At 39.6% G+C, this 18266-nt stretch overlaps 1 protein-coding gene across 3 annotated transcripts in view; it reads right to left on the reverse strand.

Moving 5' to 3' along the window:
• Window positions 1-18266, reverse strand: part of CADM2 (cell adhesion molecule 2) — a 1303436-nt gene that overhangs the window by 373689 nt on the left and 911481 nt on the right. The gene's annotated exons all lie outside the window — the stretch shown is intronic.

Here is an 18266-nt window from a genome sequence, read left to right on the forward strand (position 1 = left end):
ACACCAAAATGTAGAGAAAATTTGCAAAAATTAGCATTTTTCGAAATTTAAATGTATCTGCTTGTAAAACCGATAGTAATACCACACAAAATAGTCACTAGTTACCATTTCCCATATGTCTACTTTATATTTGCTTCGTTTTTTGAACATCTTTCTATTTTTCTAAGACGTTACAAGGCTTAGAACTTTAGCAGCAATTTCTCACATTTTCAAGAAAATTTCAAAAGGCTATTTTTACAGGGACCAGTTCAGTTCTGAAATGGTTTGAGGGCCTTATACATTAGAGTCCCCCAATAAATCACCCCATTTTAAAAACTGCACCCCTCAAAGTATTCAAAACCACATTCAGAAAGTTTCTTAACCCTTTAGGCGTTTCACAGGAAATAAAGCAAAGTAGAGGGAAAATGTACAAATGTATTTATTTTTTGCCGAAATTAATTTGTTATAAAAAAAATTCTGTAACACAGAAGGTTTTACCAGAGAAACACAACTCAATATTTATTGCCCAGGTCCTGCAGTTTTTGGGAATATCCCACATGTGGCCCTAGTTCCCTAATGGACCGAAACACCGGCCTCAGAAGCAAAAGAGCACCTACAGGATTTTGGGACCTGCTTATTTTTAGATTATATTTGAGGCACCATGTCGGGTTTGAAGAGGTCTTGTGGTGCCAAAACAGTGGAAACTCCCCAAAAGTGACCCCATTTTGGAAACTAGACCCCTCAAGGAATTTATCTAGGGGTATAGTTAGCACTTTGACCCCACAGGTATATTGTTATATTTATTGGAGTTTGTCTGTGAAAATTAAAATCAACTTTTTTTATGAAAAAAAATAGGAATTTTTAATATTTACAAGGAATAAAGAAGAAAACCCCAACATTTGTAAAGCATCTTCTCCCGATTACGGAAATACCCCATATGTGGTAATAAACTGATGGGAGGGAGCACCACTTGGATTTTGGAGAGCAGATTTTCTGGATTGGTTTTTATTGCCATGTTGCGATTGCAACGCCCTGGAGGGACCAAAACAGTGGAAACACCCCAAAAGTGACCACATTTGGGAAACTACACCCCTCAAGGAAGTTTTCTATAGGTATAGTAAGCATTTATACCACACAGGTTTTTTGCAGAATTTTGTAGAATTAGGCCGTGAAAATGAATATATACATTTTTGTCCACAAAATTTTTTCATTTTCACACGGGATAAAGGAGAAAAAGTCGGCCTAAATTTGTAACGCAATCTCTCCCGAGTATGACAATACCCCACATGTGGTAATAATTAATTTTTTTAATAGAAATTTATTAACCTTTGCAGGACTGATCCTTTTTTGCTTTTCCATTTTAGTTTTTCACTCCACACCTTCCAAATGCCATAACTTTTTTATTTTACCATGAATTGAGTGGTGTGAGGGCTTATTTTTGGCAGGACAAGCTGTAGTTTTTATTCGTACCATTTTTTTGTATATACAACTTTTTGATCACTTTTTATTACATTTTAATTAGAGGGCTGGTCCGCATAGGCTTCCGTACATGGCAGACCTGGAGGCCGTTGTCTGGCCCCCGGGTGCCATCACAAGCATCAGCAGCCCCCACAATTGCATGGGGGCTGCTGATGTGCTACAAACCCCCTACATGCGGAGATCGCAATCGAGCTCCGAATTTAACGGGATAATTGCCAAAATCAGCGGCAATGAGTCGCTCATCGGCAACAGTGGAGTGTCAGCTGTCAGGGACAGCTGACGTCCCGGTTCCCGATGCACACTGTCGCAGACACTGTCGCCGACAGTGTGCATCGCGAACGGCAGTGACGTCCTGTGACTCTGACAGGAAGTCTATCAGGAGGCTCGTCCTGATAGGCTTCCGTACATGGCAGACCTTGAGGCCGTTTTCTGGCCCCCGGGTGCCATCACAAGCATCAGCAGCACCCACAATTGCATGGGGGCTGTTCATGTGCTACAAACCCCTTACATGCGGAGATCGCAATCGAGCTCCGCATTTAACGGGTTAATTGCCAAAATCAGCGGCAATGAGTCGCTCATCAGCAACAGTGGAGCGTCAGCTGTCAGGGACAGCTGACGTCCCGGTTCCCGATGCACACTGTCGCAGACACTGTCGCCGACAGTGTGCATCGCGAACGGCAGTGACGTCCTGTGACTCTGACAGGAAGTCTATCAGGAGGCTCGTCCTGATAGGCTTCCGTACATGGCAGACCTGGAGGCCGTTTTCTGGCCCCCGGGTGCCATCACAAGCATCAGCAGCACCCACAATTGGATGGGGGCTGCTGATGTGCTACAAACCCCTTACATGCGGAAATCGCAATCGAGCTCCGCATTTAACGGGTTAATTGCCAAAATCAGCGGCAATGAGTCGCTCATCAGCAACAGTGGAGTGTCAGCTGTCAGGGACAGCTGCCCTCCCAGTTCCCGATGCACACTGTCACAGACACTGTCGCCGACAGTGTGCATCGCGAACGGCAGTGACGTCCTGTGACTCTAACAGGAAGTCTATCAGGAGGCTGGTCCTGATAGGCTTCCGTACATGGCAGACATGGAGGCCATTACTTGGCCTCCTGTTGCCATGCTAGCCATCTGCAAACCTCATGATTTCATTGTGAGGTCTGCCGATGTGTTAGAAACCCCTAAGTTGTGGCGATTGCAATCGATCAACGCAATTAAGGGGTTAATTGCCAAAATCAGCGGAAATAAGCCGCTGATCGGCATACAGTGGAGTGTCAGCTGTCAGGGACAGCTGGCCTCCCGGTTCCCAGTGCATACTGTCGCCGACAGTGTGCACCGGGAACCACGCAGTAACTGTACGTCCCCGTGCGCTAAGACACTGGCCACATGGACGTACACTTGCGTCGTAGTGCGCCTAGGGGTTAAGAAACAATTACCATAAATAAAAATATGAGCCATAATAATTAGTGTTGGTTCATGGTACATTTGGGGCATTTGGGCACCCTGTTGACCCCAAACTTTCTTCACAAGCATAGATTATGTTTACCCAGATTGCCATGAGCCCCTTAGTTCATTGAGCCCTGGTATCTACTTAGGTTTGCCTGGTGCTGACATCAGTACTGATAATATTGACTACACAGTCAATTATGAACAATAAATAGTAGTTCTATATATATATGGGTTATTTTGAAGATGAAAAAACAGTGTTCTTTAGGTAAGAGTAAGCGGATTATAATAGAAAAAAATTATTAGAAACACTTAAAATGGAAGTATACTTCCATATATACCCAACCATGCTATACATGGACACATATATCATGCATATTGATACATTAAGCAAAATATGAACTATAACTAAGAGTTAATACTGTTTGGATTGACATTCATGTCACTCTGATGGAAAAAAAACTTGAAGTAAAACTTCTATTCTGGACATTGCACAACACACAGAAACTTTCCAAGTACCATCAAATATCTAAGCAATGTATACTAGTCACATCACAATACCAGTGCATAGCTGAAGATATCACAATAACTTGGCAGAACTGAAAGGAAAGAAATCTGATTATTTATGACCTAACAGCAACACAATTTAGAATAGATTAATGTAGAAAATGTTCAATATCGAGAGAAATGAAAGAGATGGATATTGCTAAATAGAAAAGCCTTGCAGTGTGTTCCCTGTGGCAACCACGAAATTATGTTGCCAAAGCAATGGGAGGCCAATAGGATTTATTGTTACAAGTAGGTACTTATTCTTGCTCCTGACCTAGAAACCTCTTAAATGAATAGAGATCACATAATGTTTGTACAAAATCTAGGCGAACACATGGCTTTAACCCAGCACAGGAGGCAGAGAGATTGTCCTTCGCCTTCTTAATAATTACAATGCTATTCATTGCACAGGCATCAATCAATATTCCCCATTGTTACCAGTGGGAAAAATTGCATGATATTGGTACCATGCATGGCATCATAAATTCAAGAATATTGGTCTTGAACTTCAAGTAATTTCTTCGGTATAAATCCTATTTAAATGCTGGCTTGGTGGAATTCCTGTAGTAAAGCTACATATTTTTCAATTATTTGTAAATCACGTTTTTTCGAGTGGCTCAAAATTCAGCTTATTCAAGCATTTGGACATGAGCTTTAGTGCAATATGCTAAACAGACCGGGAATCAGTGGTGGACAAACCGTATGTGCGACCTGTACAGCTACACCGAGACCCAGTAGGTAAGGGGGCCCCTAAAATGCACAAGGCAGCACCCTACAGTCTATTACATAGCATGTAAGGGGCTGAGCTAATAAATTGTACAGTTAACAATTGCTGTTGGATTGTTAACCCCTTGACACCGCAATCATTTTTTTATGTTACTTTTCATATTTCACGATATCCTCCCACTTTCGAAAACCCATAGCTTTTGTATTTTCCCATTAACACAGCCGTATTAGGGCTTGTTTTTTGCAGAACAAGTTGTCGTTTTTCACGGCACCTTTTATTGTACCATATAATGTACTGTGAAACTAAAAACAAAATTCTTTATGCGGTGAAATGGGAAAAAAACAGTGATGCTTCCATCGTTTTCCTTGACCACGGCATCTAAGTGGTTATATGGCCGGGATCGGAGTTATCTCAAATCCTAGGGTGTTGCAGTGAGGTGTCGGCTGTAAGTCGACACTGCTGAGTAGAGATGAGCGAACTTATGAAAAGTTTGGTTCGGCTAGTTCGCCGAATTTCACGAAAAAGTTCGATTCGGACCGAACTTGTTCTGACGAACCTGTAATTTCCGTGCGCCGAGCATGGTACTGTCCAGGGTGCTGAAAGAGTTAATGGGCTGCACTAACTCTTTCGGCAACCTTGACAGTACCATGCTCGGCGCGCGGAAAATACAATTTAATGTAAAAAAAAATAATAATAATACGTTCATACTTACATTCCTCCTGTCCGGCCTCCAGCGATGACGTTTCATCCATGTCGCCGCTGCAGCCAATCACAGGCTGTAGTGGCGGTCACGCACGTCAGGATGACGTCAGAAGGCCGGCCTCCAGGGATGACGCTTCATCCCACGTGACCGCCTCTGCAGCCAATCACAGGCTGCAGCGGCTTCTGCAGCCAATCACAGGCTGCAGTGGCCTCTGCAGCCAATCACAGGCTGTAGTGGCAGTCACGCCCATCAGGATGACGTCAGAAGGGCCGGCCTCCAGGGATGACACTTCATCCCACGTGACCGCCTCTGCAGCCAATCACAGGCTGCCGCGTCAGGAAAGAAGGTCGGACTGGAGGAAGAATAGGGACTTGTCACCAAGACAACGACCGGGTACGTATGAAATGCTTTTTATTTTATTTTTAATCAGCAGCCTCTTTTCTCTATCAGTGATTGATAGAGACAAGTGGCTGCCGATTAGTATAATATTTTTGTAATGTTTTTTCTGCCCGCCCGGGTTCGGTCAAAACGTGTTCGGCCGAACCCGGTGAAGTTCGGATTCGTTGTGAACCGAACTTTTTGCGATGTTCGGACCGAAACCGGGTTCGGATGTCCCGGTTCGCTCATCTCTACTGCTGAGTATGGAGCGGCTCAGCCTGTGAGCCCGCTCTATACTCTGCCTTCCCGGCTATGATGTACGTCTACGTTACATTTTGGGAAGAGGTTAAAGGGGTTCTCTGTGATAAGCTATTAGTGGCCCAAATACTATACTTACATATAGGCCATCTGCTTTCTGTGTACGTCCCTGCAGTGGATACGTGATGTGATGAACAGACAGGTGCATGGCTCGATAAAAGAAGAAACTCACTGTTCTATACTTGCACTGTGAGTGTTATCAGTCTTGCACCTGTGTGATTATCACATGAACATAGATAGATTTTTAACCTCTAGGATAAAAAATAATGATTCCAATTAAATGACAGCAATCAGAGATCTGAAAACCACAAGGAATTGATAGAGAAAGTTTATTGGAAAATTATATAACTTTTCATTATACGAAAAATAATATTCATTTGCTGAAACCAGAATACCCCTTTAAAGTTATAAAATTGTAATGTATTCTCTAGTGATCCTACACACACACCTGCACTCATTCATTAAAGCCCTAAGTATTATACTACTTTCATAAGTTGTTGTCCCATACAGCAAAGAAAGTTGCCAAAGTTTTGCTCTCTTGATTGAGGCTGGTGAGAGCTCCCATATCAGGAGTGCACATAGTTATAAAAAAAAAACCAAAAAAAAACAAACCTTTGATATGATTACTACAGGTTTACAAATCATGAGTTTTACTAAATAATGGACAAATTATATAAAAAGAGAGACAAAAAAACCTGAGGAACTTATAAGGTAAAGGTGATATGTTTCACAATTAATCAGCATAATAAAAATGTAATTTATTTCCTTAGGATTAGCATGTGACTATAGATAGAAAAGATTAGAAAGCAAGTTAAAGGGGATGTCCGAGATTAAATGACTTTGTGTTAATGCTTGTAATTTATAAATGTAAATACATTTGTAATATACTTACATTTTCCAAAGTCACCCTGTTTCCAGATCCTGCCGTGGGGAACTTGACGGGTGACGTCACTCCCTGCACTGGCTCTGGCCACTGTGTTGATCTTGAATTCTTTGCCGGGTATACGACACGTCACTTGAGATGTGGCGAGTATGGGCTGTTCTGCTGCACAGCACGTAATGCGCATGCGCTGTCACTGCTGTTCTCAAGGTGCCGGCTTTTCTCGAGCTAACAGCAGGGGCCGCGCATGCACGTTACAACAGAACAGCCCATACACGGCAAGTCGCTAGTGACGTGTCGTATACCCAGAAAAGAATTGAAGATCAACACAGCGGCCAGAGCCAGTGCAGAGAGTGTTGTCACCTGTCAAGTACCCCATGGCAGGATCTGTAAACGGGGCCACTTCGGAAAATGTAAGTATATTACAAACGTATTTACATTTATAAATTACAAGCATTAACACAAAGTCATTTAATCTCGGACAAACCTTTTAACTTGGAACAGCTTTCACAACTGCACAATAAGTATGTTGTACAGGGTAATTTGAAGTCTCCATACATAGGAAACAATGATCTTCATACTTGAATGGTGACCTGGGTTTACTGGAATGGCTGCCTCCATGGTCCTTAGACCTCAGCTCTTTAAATTTTTACTTGTAGGGGCATGTGAAGGCAATGGCTTACAATTAAAGGTATAAAACAGAAATCCACTTAAGGAATGCCTTAATTAATGTGGTTACCTGCATAGGATTAGATGTGTTTACTCAAGTTTTACATGAGTAGGTGTGGCGGAGCCCATGGAATTTGACTGTCAATGAGCCAGCAGGGGGCGGTGTGAACCCAAATTGTCACCAATTGATTTAAGGCTTCGTTCACATCTGCGCTGGGGTCAATAGAGTAGTCGACTACGCTATTGATTCCGTGAAAACGACAGAACCCTTGCACGACTGAGACAAACGGAAACCATTGGCACCGGATCCGTCATCATTGAAATCAATGGTGATGGAAAAAGAAACCTTTGGTTTCCGTTTATGTCAGTCAGGGTCCCGTTCCGACGGAAAGCTCTGACGGAACGGGACCCTAGCCCAGATGTGAACGAAGCCTTACTTGTAGCTACTCCGGGAATAGAATCTATGAATACTCCCTGATCTTCATCCATTAACCACAGTACAGGGATGTGGACTTCGCTGAAGGGGAACCCCAGGTCACTACCCCAGAGTAGTCTCCCTTGGTGACTACTGATGTAACAGATGCAGAGTGGTTTTGTGATCAAAAGGTCTGGGCAGGCTGCAGAGGTTCATTACAGATAATGGAGCCAATGGTCAGGGCGGGTGGCAGAAATTTCTCATGGTTAACATAGCTAATAGTCAAGGCAGGTGGCAGACAAGTATGGCCAAAAGAACAGGCCAAGTTCAAACAAGAGGAGTCAATAGATGAAAAAGCTAGAACAATTGGAACACTAAGGAACCAAATTTCTGGGAATTAGTTCAAAGAGAGAAAGGCTTTTATTCCAAAAGTTTGCTGGGACCCATTGTAGAGCTCCGGTGGTATGGGCAGCTGGGAGAAGAGGAGCTGCACCGACCAGGAGGAAGAAGACGATGGGAGTGGGTAAGTATAAGACGCCGGCGATGGGATTCAGAGGCCAGCCACTACAGTAGGTGGGAAAAGTCAATATGATATCCATATAAATCATATGAGTGTTCAAAGGAATGGCAGCCAAGTATAGCATTTGTTGTAAAGAAAGTGACAGTTTGGTAAACAAAAAGTTATGATATTGCCTATGTATGGAGACTTGTGAATCACATGGTAACAGCAGTAGGGGGTCTATGTACATAAACTGTCCATATGGACGGGAAAGTCTGTATAGGATTTCACTAAGGGACAATACATACACAAAGATCAATATATGCATCACGTCTTCTTAAAGAGACTCTGTCACCAGATTCTCAAATCCCTATCGCCTATTGCATGTGATCGGCGCTGCAATGTAGATAACAGTAACGTTTTTTTTTAAAACGTTCATTTTTGGCCAAGTTATGAGCAATTTTATATATATATATATATATGCAAATGAGCTTTGAAATGGACAACTGGGCGTGTTTTTTTTCGTATGTCCAACTGGGCGTGAATTGTGTTTTTAACTGGGCGTGTTTACTTGTTTTACTAACTGGGCGTTGTGAATAGAAGTGTATGATGCTGACGAATCAGTGACCAATCAGCATCATGCACTCCTCTCCATTCATTTAGACAGCAGCATCACGTTCTTACTAGAACGATGTGCAGCCACATACACAAGTGTCCTGATAATGAATACACATGACCTCCAGCCTGGACGTCATGTGTATTCAGAATCCTGACACTTCTGAATCTTTTCTGTGAGATTCCAGCAAGCCACGCGTAATCTCGCGAGATTACGAGGTAAACGAGATTTCGTTTCCCTTGCTGGAAATCTCACAGAAAAGATTCAGAAGTGTCAGGATTCTGAATACACATGACGTCCAAGCTGGAGGTCATGTGTATTCATTATCAGGACACTTGTTCTAGTAAGAACGTGATGCTGCTGTGTAAATGAATGGAGAGGAGTGCATGATGCTGATTGGTCACTGATTCGTCAGCATCATACACTTCTATTCACAATGCCCAGTTAGTAAAACAAGTAAACACGGCCAGTTAAAAACACAATACACGCCCAGTTGGACATACGATAAAAAACACGCCCAGTTGTCCATTTCAAAGCTCATTTACATATGTATAAAATAGCTCATAACTTGGCCAAAAATGAAAGTTTTTTTTAAAAAAAACAAACGTTACTTTTATCTACATTGCAGCGCCGATCACATGCAATAGGCAATAGAGATTTGAGAATCTGGTGACAGAGCCTCTTTAAAGCACTGAAAAGCTAGAAAAATTGGGCTTTTTCAGCTTGGAAAAAAGACATCTTAGAGCTGATCTTATTAACATGTATAAGTATATGTGTGGTCAATACAGAGAACTAGCACATGACCTGTTCTTTCTAAAACAAAGTACCAGGGGACATTCATTGCGTGTGGAAGTAAGACGTTTCAGACATCAATATAGGAAAGGGTTCTTTACAGTTAGAGTAGTCAAGCTATGGAATGCCCTACCCCAAAAGATAGTAATGGAAGATACTATATCAACATTTTAAAAAAGGCTAGATGATTATTTACTGAGAAATGGCATTGATGGTTATAATTAATCAAGCAATAAATGACGCGTAATTTATTAAGAAAGGTTGGACTTGATGGACGTGTGACATTTTCCAACCGATGTATGTAACAATGTAACTGATGTCCCAAAATCAGTGTTTGGCATGCGAATTGTAATATTAAGTATTATGATATCAAACCACATATCATGATGAGACAAATGCTAGAGATCCCCTTTAAACAATGCTATAATAATTATTATAAATATTCATCCATTGTGTTACTGCAGCTAACACTATTTCAGCACAAAGGAAAGTCATATAAGAGAAAATCCTATAGAACAGTGTGTGTTCTGGCCTTAGGAGTTCTATGTACCATTGGGTACAAAGAAATAAATTTGTTTTCTGTCAGAAAAATATTGAAAGCTTTGTCATCTCTAAGTGTTTCTTGAGGGTTTCAAGAATCCAATTAGCCTCTGATAAAATAATACTGTAGGGGGCTTTGATTTATATTATCTTATTGTAGCCTATGTCCCCTTGTGCAACGAAACTCCCAAATCTTTACTGAAAGTGTCCTAATAAAGTCAAGGTCTGTCATAAGGACCAATTAGGTTACCTTTAGTATTGTTTACATGCAATAAGCTCAAAGTAGCATATTGATCTGTCAGATTACACTGCTTTTTATTGTATTTATGGCCAAGTTGGTGTATTAAGTTATTCTATGCAAGAATGATACATGATGAGCTTTTATTCTGAAGGTCATAGAAGAACCTTACAATCCTAGTATCAGGTCTATAAACTAGTAATTGGGAGGAGGAATTATTTTTTGCATAAATTTAGACTAAGTTTAGCACTGTTACCTTGCAGCGCTGGATTCTGGGATACAATCCAACTAAGGGTAACACGTGCATGACGTTTTTATGTTCTCGTTGAATTTGTGAGGATTTTCTCCAGGTTCTTCACCTTTCTTCCACAGTCCGAAGATACAGTATGCAAAAAGGTTACATGGCTGCCTATGCCTTTTGCCAAAATCCCTATGGTGAGGGCTATAATGCCGCCTCTTTAGAGGAGTAAAAACACCCCCTCATCTCTTCTGGAGTGCCGCCTACCTTCTTGACTGATACATTTGAGTTTGAGGACTTGATTCCTAGGGATGGCATCCGAATATTTTGTGTGTTTACTGTTGTGAGAATATTAGGTGAATGGTTAAAGATCTTTTTAATATAATTTAAACTTTTTTTCTGGTACACTGTTTAGCCATGTGTGGACTCAAAACTACTCTTGGGGCTTAAGGTAATTTCAAATTACCCACCACACCATTAACCCACTACAGTTTGGGGCAAACAGCAGGAAAGTTTTGTGACATTTTCAAATATAAATTATTTGGACAGGAATGCACCTTGCATCACTGCATTATATATAGAGAATAACACATGTGAGGGGCCAGTAAATAACTTGCAGCCAGCGTTGGTCATTTTGACATGGTATGATCTGCATTGATGGAGGCCCTTAAATAGGATCTGTCTGCTCTCCTGACGTTTGTGTTTTAGTAAATACTTGCATTCCAAATAATGTAACAATTCTGGAGCATCACTTGTTAGAAATCTGCCGTTCCTCTGTTATAACTCTTGGAAATGTATAAATAAATTGACAACTGAGTGTTACCAGTTGAATGTTTGTCGCTATAGCCTTACCAATCAGTTCTGATAGTGTCAGATTGTGTAGGTACACACCTATAGTGGAGGAAATAAGTATTTGATCCCTTGCTGATTTTGTAAGTTTGCCCACTGTCAAAGTCATGAACAGTCTAGAATTTTTAGGCTAGGTTAATTTTACCAGTGAGAGATAGATTATATTAAAAAAAAAAAACAGAAAATCACATTGTCAAAATTACATATATTTATTTGCATTGTGCACAGAGAAATAAGTATTTGATCCCTTTGGCAAACAAGACTTAATACTTGGTGGCAAAACCCTTGTTGGCAAGCACATCAGTCCGACGTTTTTTGTAGTTGATGATGAGGTTTGCACACATGTTAGATGGAATTTTGGCCCACTCCTCTTTGCAGATCATCTGTAAATCATTAAGATTTCGAGGCTGTCACTTGGCAACTCGGATCTTCAGCTCCCTCCATAAGTTTTCGATGGGATTAAGGTCTGGAGACTGGCTAGGCCACTCCATGACCTTAATGTGCTTCTTTTTGAGCCACTCCTTTGTTGCCTTGGCTGTATGTTTCGGGTCATTGTCGTGCTGGAAGACCGAGCCACGAGCCATTTTTAATGTCCTGGTGGAGGGAAGGAGGTTGTCACTCAGGATTTGATGGTACATGGCTCCATCCATTCTCCCATTGATGCGGTGAAGTAGTCCTGTGCCCTTAGCAGAGAAACACCCCCAAAACATGTTTCCACCTCCATGCTTGACAGTGGGGACGGTGTTCTTTGGGTCATAGGCAGCATTGCTCTTCCTCCAAACACGGCGAGTTGAGTTAATGCCAAAGAGCTCAATTTTAGTCTCATCTGACCACAGCACCTTCTCCCAATCACTTTCAGAATCATCCAGATGTTCATTTGCAAACTTCAGACAGGCCTGTACATGTGCCTTCTTGAGCAGGGAGACCTTGCGGGCACTGCAGGATTTTAATCCATTACGGCGTAATGTGTTACAAATGGTTTTCTTGGTGACTGTGGTCCCAGCTGCCTTGAGATCATTAACAAGTTCCCCCCGTGTAGTTTTCGGCTGAACTCTCACCTTCCTCAGGATCAAGGATACCCCACGAGGTGAGATTTTGCATGGAGCCCCAGATCGATGTTGATTGACAGTCATTTTGTATGTCTTCCATTTTCTTACTATTGCACCAACAGTTGTCTCCTTCTCACCCAGCGTCTTACTTATGGTTTTGTAGCCCATTTCAGCCTTGTGCAGGTCTTTGATCGTGTCCCTGACATCCTTAGAAAGCTCTTTGGTCTTGCCCATGTTGTAGAGGTTAGAGTCAGACTGATTAATTGAGTCTGTGGACAGGAGTCTTTTATGCAGGTGACCATGTAAGACAGCTGTCTTTAATGCAGGCACCAAGTTGATTTGGAGCGTGTAACTGGTCTGGAGGAGGCTGAACTCTTAATGGTTGGTAGGGGATCAAATACTTATTTCTCTGTGCACAATGCAAATAAATATATATAATTTTGACTATGTGATTTTCTGTTTTTTTTTTTTTAAATATAATCTATCTCTCCCTGGTAAAATTAACCTAGCCTAAAAATTCTAGACTGTTCAGGACTTTGACAGTGGGCAAACTTACAAAATCAGCAAGGGATCAAATACTTATTTCCTTCACTGTATATCACAAATATCACAAGGGGAACAGTAACACCCAGTTGTCAAATTAATTCATATATTTACGGTACGAATAACAGAGGAACGGCACAATGCAGAGTTGTAAGTAAAGGTGTTCTGGCAATTAATAAGAAAAAAACATTTCAAAAGAGCTGACAGGTCATCCCCTTATGCAAAATTTTGGGTGTAGTTCCTCTCCTGTTTTATGAGGGGGTTGGGGGAAAGGAAACAGATAATACATATATACAGTACATATATGTCCAATGACTCCAAATGGTGTCATGATACTGGTGGTGTATTTTACATCTTATTTCTTATGCTACATATAGTGAAAGATGAAATGACTGACCTGTTGCACTTAATTACAATGTAGAAGAAAAGTTATTGGGACCATGGTGGTGCTGGAGTGGGTGGCACGCTGTACTTAATAGACAAAGTGATCGACCGAGCTGAAGTTCAACTCTCAGGACTAGTAATTTAAATAAAATCAATACATAATATTTCAGCATCATTATATTATAAGCTAATAAACTGTTTTGCTTAATAAAGTTCAAATGTTTAAATGAGTTTTAAACAGGGGCTGGTAGATATCCACTCCATTTGCCATTTCCATCCATATAATCCACCCTGCTGTGGCCTTTACCCGTTTCAGACAACCTGCTTTATTTCACACAGTCCATAGTCAGCTCACCTACATGACCGCAGTAAATCAACGCGTTTTGCAGCCGGAGAGAGCTGACAAACATTAAAGTGTTGGAAAACTTGCAGTAACATAGCTCTTTCCTAGAAGTGAACACGCTAAAGAACATTTCTATGGGAAATGTTTTTTTTGTTGTTTTTGTTAAATCCTTTTAAAAATTGTTTGGATATCATTATCATAATTATATATTAGTACCAAAGCTTAGACTATGACAAACTATCATATATTTTTTTTAAATGTAAAAAAAAAAAAGATTAGCTGTCACCATTAGTAGAATAAATGGTGTAATCAGTCTCTGCGCAGGTACGATAAACAAAAGAATAACAGTAATTGGCGAGTAGGAGTTCTGGGTGCATTTACTTTGTAATTTAACTGTATTGAAGAACAGTAATGCAAGCATTTGGGATATTTGTAGATTTTCTGTAGTCCAGACTGGAATATAGAACAGATTTTCATGAATATTTTCTCTTGAATAAATTCTGCTCGGTGGTTTATCATTATGTCAGTACAATACATTTACTTTATTTCAAAGTCTTTACAATAATCTGCTGAACAAAAAAATGGAAAGTACCTGGCAGTAGAACTAAACTAGCAATCATAGAACTGAATATGAGGAGCAAGTATGGCAAGGCACAGTATCTTGTTACAGTATACGGATATCCTGGAGAGATGATTTTATTAAAATACAGCATATAATGGTTTAGAGCCGCGTTTCCGAACCAGGGCTCCCCAAAACCTTTGGTCTCTCTGGAGCCCAGCCAGAAGTTCTGCAGCAGCCATAACTTATGTAAAAGTTAATTTGCTGTAATTTCCTCACCAGAACTAACAGGAATCTGGGTACTTTATTAGGAATTTCTATGTGTTCCCAAAACAACAATGCATGACACCACGTTCCAATGTCGACATGTCTAAGCATGCTAGTGCTACCCATCCGGCTTCAGGCTCTTGCGTTCTGTATAAGTCAATTCTAATGTGTCTGATCAAGCATAGCCCTTTGCTCCCGTCACTGTTAAACACTGTCTTGAATATTGTATGATACAGTGCCTTTTGTGTGCACTCTGAACTTGAAGTCTGACATCCTCCGTCATTCACCCTCACTCTGTTCGTGCTCCCATCATCACATATAGAAGTCCTGCGGGCCATAAGAGACTAAAGCCCCTTTTACACTGGTATATTATGGGGCAAACAAGAGTTTAAAGAATGCTGATAATTGCCCTGGGTAAACAGGGTGAAGCGCTGCCAATGTGATAGAAATGTATGGGGATGAATGCATGAGCTGTCTCGTTGATCGGCGCTCGTGGCACCTCCCAAACTTGGCCGGTGTAAAAGTACCTTTAGAGTGCATGGTGAGGCATGTATATACAGTTCAAGAATGATATATAGCCATGTTATTAGCTTCCCATATGGCGATGTTATCCGTCCTGCTATGGCCTTGTTATCTGCCCGCATTGTGGCCTTGTTATCGTACCCTTATCTTTTTTATTTCTCTTTATTAGTTGTGTTAAGTGTCCTTATTTGCTAAATAACCAAGTTTTCTACTTGTAATTGCTCTGTGGTACTAAGGGTTTCCGAGGGAGAGAAATATTTTACCAATGGTTTTTCAATTGTAAACAGGTTCGGAGACACTTGGTTTAGTGGTTTAGAGTTTCCAGAATTAATTGTCATTAAGGTAAAGTGTTCCAAAAAAAATTTGTGCCAGAGGACGTCAAGAAGCCACTCTGCCTTGGTCATGGAATTTAAATACAGGGTTAGAGTAGCAAACTAAATCCATGTACTGACCGAGGGAAAGCCTAGCTACAGCTCTGCACATTCAAATTATTGTATCCTACTTCATATGTTTTATTTTTTCACTTTAATCCTGTTCTCTTGGTACACTCGCATAATGCCTATAATGCCTGTAAGTTCAGCTATGGTACCCGTGTCATTACTTTAATCATGTAAGATATTTATCTTACCGTCATATTTCTGAATAATGTGCAGTCCTAAAAGAGATCATCATTGCAGGGCACCATGTTGAGCCCATTGCTATACCCTTTTTAGAGAAATATAAGGACTTTTTTTCAAAGGATAAATTCTCATATGGTAGGAAATAGAGAAAAATCAAATGAGCTTCTGTTTGATTGCTGCCTCCAGGGCTTGTCTGCCTGGTGATGTTAGTGTTATGTGGAATGCTGTTTAATGATGATGCAAACTATATTACCTCCTATTACCAGTCAATGCAACTTTTAGAAAAAAAAAATTCAAAATACTAAATTAAGTCACCTGAACAGACAGCTATTTGGACTCTTTTTGTCTTTATCAAGTAAAATTAGAAGAGATTTTTTAAATATTAAAACTCTTTTGAAATTATATTGAAACATTTGCTCTCAAATTTTACTGAATTTGTAATACATACTTTTTAGATAGTATTTACTAAGTTTTTACATATTATTTACATAGCTACATAGGTTGAAAATAGACACAGGTCCATCAAGTTCAATCTTTCTCAATCAATTACACATCTTCCATTGCTTGATTACTTATAACCATCTATGCCATTCATCAGTAGGTAAGCTACTTGCCCTTTTTTTAAATGATGACATAGTATCTGCCATTACTACATCTTGGGGTAGGGCATTCCATAGTTTGATCACTCTAACTGTAAAGAACTACTTTCTATACTGATGTCTGAATCGCTTTTCATCCACACGTATTTAGTGTGACCTGGTCCTTTGTAAAGTTCATGGAAAGAATAAATCATGTGGTAGTTTTTTTAATGATCACACATATACTTATAGATGTTAATCAGGTCACCTTTAAGACTTTTTTCCAAGCTGAACAAGCCCAATTTCTCTAGCCTTTTATTTTAAGAGAGACCTCTAATCCCATTTAGTAATCTAGTCACCTGCCTTTGAACCCTCTCCAGTTCTCCTATATCCCTTTTTTACAATTTGGAGCCAAAAACTTCATCCAATATTCAAAATGTGGCCTTACAAGGGATTTGTATTACATTTGAATCACAGGTTTTTATCCCTCTTTTATTACTACCTTAAAATCTTATTTGCCTTTTCAGCTGCTTTTTGACATTTTTATCTGCAAACAAAATGATCCAAGCAGTATTTCCATATTGCCTCTTCTAACAGTTTACTTGTTTCTCTATTAAGTTATTTGAAATCTTGTCTATTCCATTGAACTGAATTAGACATGAAATAGTATGAAATCCAAACATTGCTGCAATATTATTTAACCTATACATCTCCAAATGTATCATGTTAAATGTGTAGCATTTTAGTAGAAATGTGTTAGATCATTTTAAATTTGTGCATTAGGACCATCTTACTTATTTACAGTCCAAATTTTATTAAATCCTTTTTGACCCTACCCATATTATATATAACAGCGGGGCACTATGGGAGTGTCCTATTACCTGGAAAATCCCCTTTTGAGCCATTCAGGCAAAGCCATGGAGTTAAATTATTCTGCTTTTGGATTTATGATGGAGTTAAATGTAAGTTGTACATTATAAAACCTTATGCAGCAAGCTCCCCCTAGTGGTGGATGCAGGCAGACAGAATTTTAGCTTTGAACAAAATGATTGTGTAAAAGGAAGCAGGGGATATGGACCACTCTATCAGAAACATAGCTCTGATCGCTTATAAAGAATTTTGGTAATATTTAGATTATAAAATTATAATTAAACATTCCTACCCTAGAGCACCGCCAATATTTTTTTCTCATTCAAAACCACCAGAAATATTAAATGTTAAAACCTAAACCACCCTGGACCTCCAAGAACAATCCAGCATGGATCCAATATCTCAGTCTTGCTATGCAAAGACCTATAAAAATAGGAGTGATGATTTATATCTATAGAACCCCAATTCTTGGTAGATCATTCTCACATTACAGGGTCTCATTTTTTTCTCTTTTCTATAAAGTGGTATACACTTTGTTACCTTTGTACCTCAGATATTAGAAGATCAGAAATATTAACATGATTTCAAACTTTATCTGGCACATCATCCATTTACCAGTATCCAGCAGTAAAACTTGTACTTGTTGATATTGCCAGTCAGCATGCATCACATATTACACATTTTCCATGCATCGTACACTACTTAAGTATGATGTCTTTAAATAGTATTAAAAACTAAACATGCATTATCATGCTAAGTCTTGCATGCAAATATATAGCCGAAAGCATAAATACAAACACGGACCAAGTTTTTGGTTTAAATAGTACAGTATGTCTGGATAAATCAGATAAACATCTTAGAACATTTCAACCTTTCTGTGGTCAAATGTAGCCGCATACGCTAAACGTATACCATATATGTTAGCATTTAAGTTTTATTAATTTTTCTTAAGGGGTATGGTAAACAATTCTACTATTTTTGTTGTTTTTTATAGGGTTGAATCTTTGCAATGTAAAATGTATTGTACATGGTGTTACAATTACAGTAACACCCAAAAAATTAATAAATATATATATATATATATATATATATATATATATATACGTTTTAATGTTTCATCATCTTTATTCATTGAGAAATCTTTTACTGCTGATATGTAGTTTTAAAAAATAATACATACCTACGGTATGTATTTCAATTCACTATTACCTTTCAATTT

This window comes from Rhinoderma darwinii, chromosome 2, assembly GCF_050947455.1.
Source record: "Rhinoderma darwinii isolate aRhiDar2 chromosome 2, aRhiDar2.hap1, whole genome shotgun sequence".
Lineage (NCBI taxonomy): Eukaryota > Metazoa > Chordata > Amphibia > Anura > Rhinodermatidae > Rhinoderma > Rhinoderma darwinii.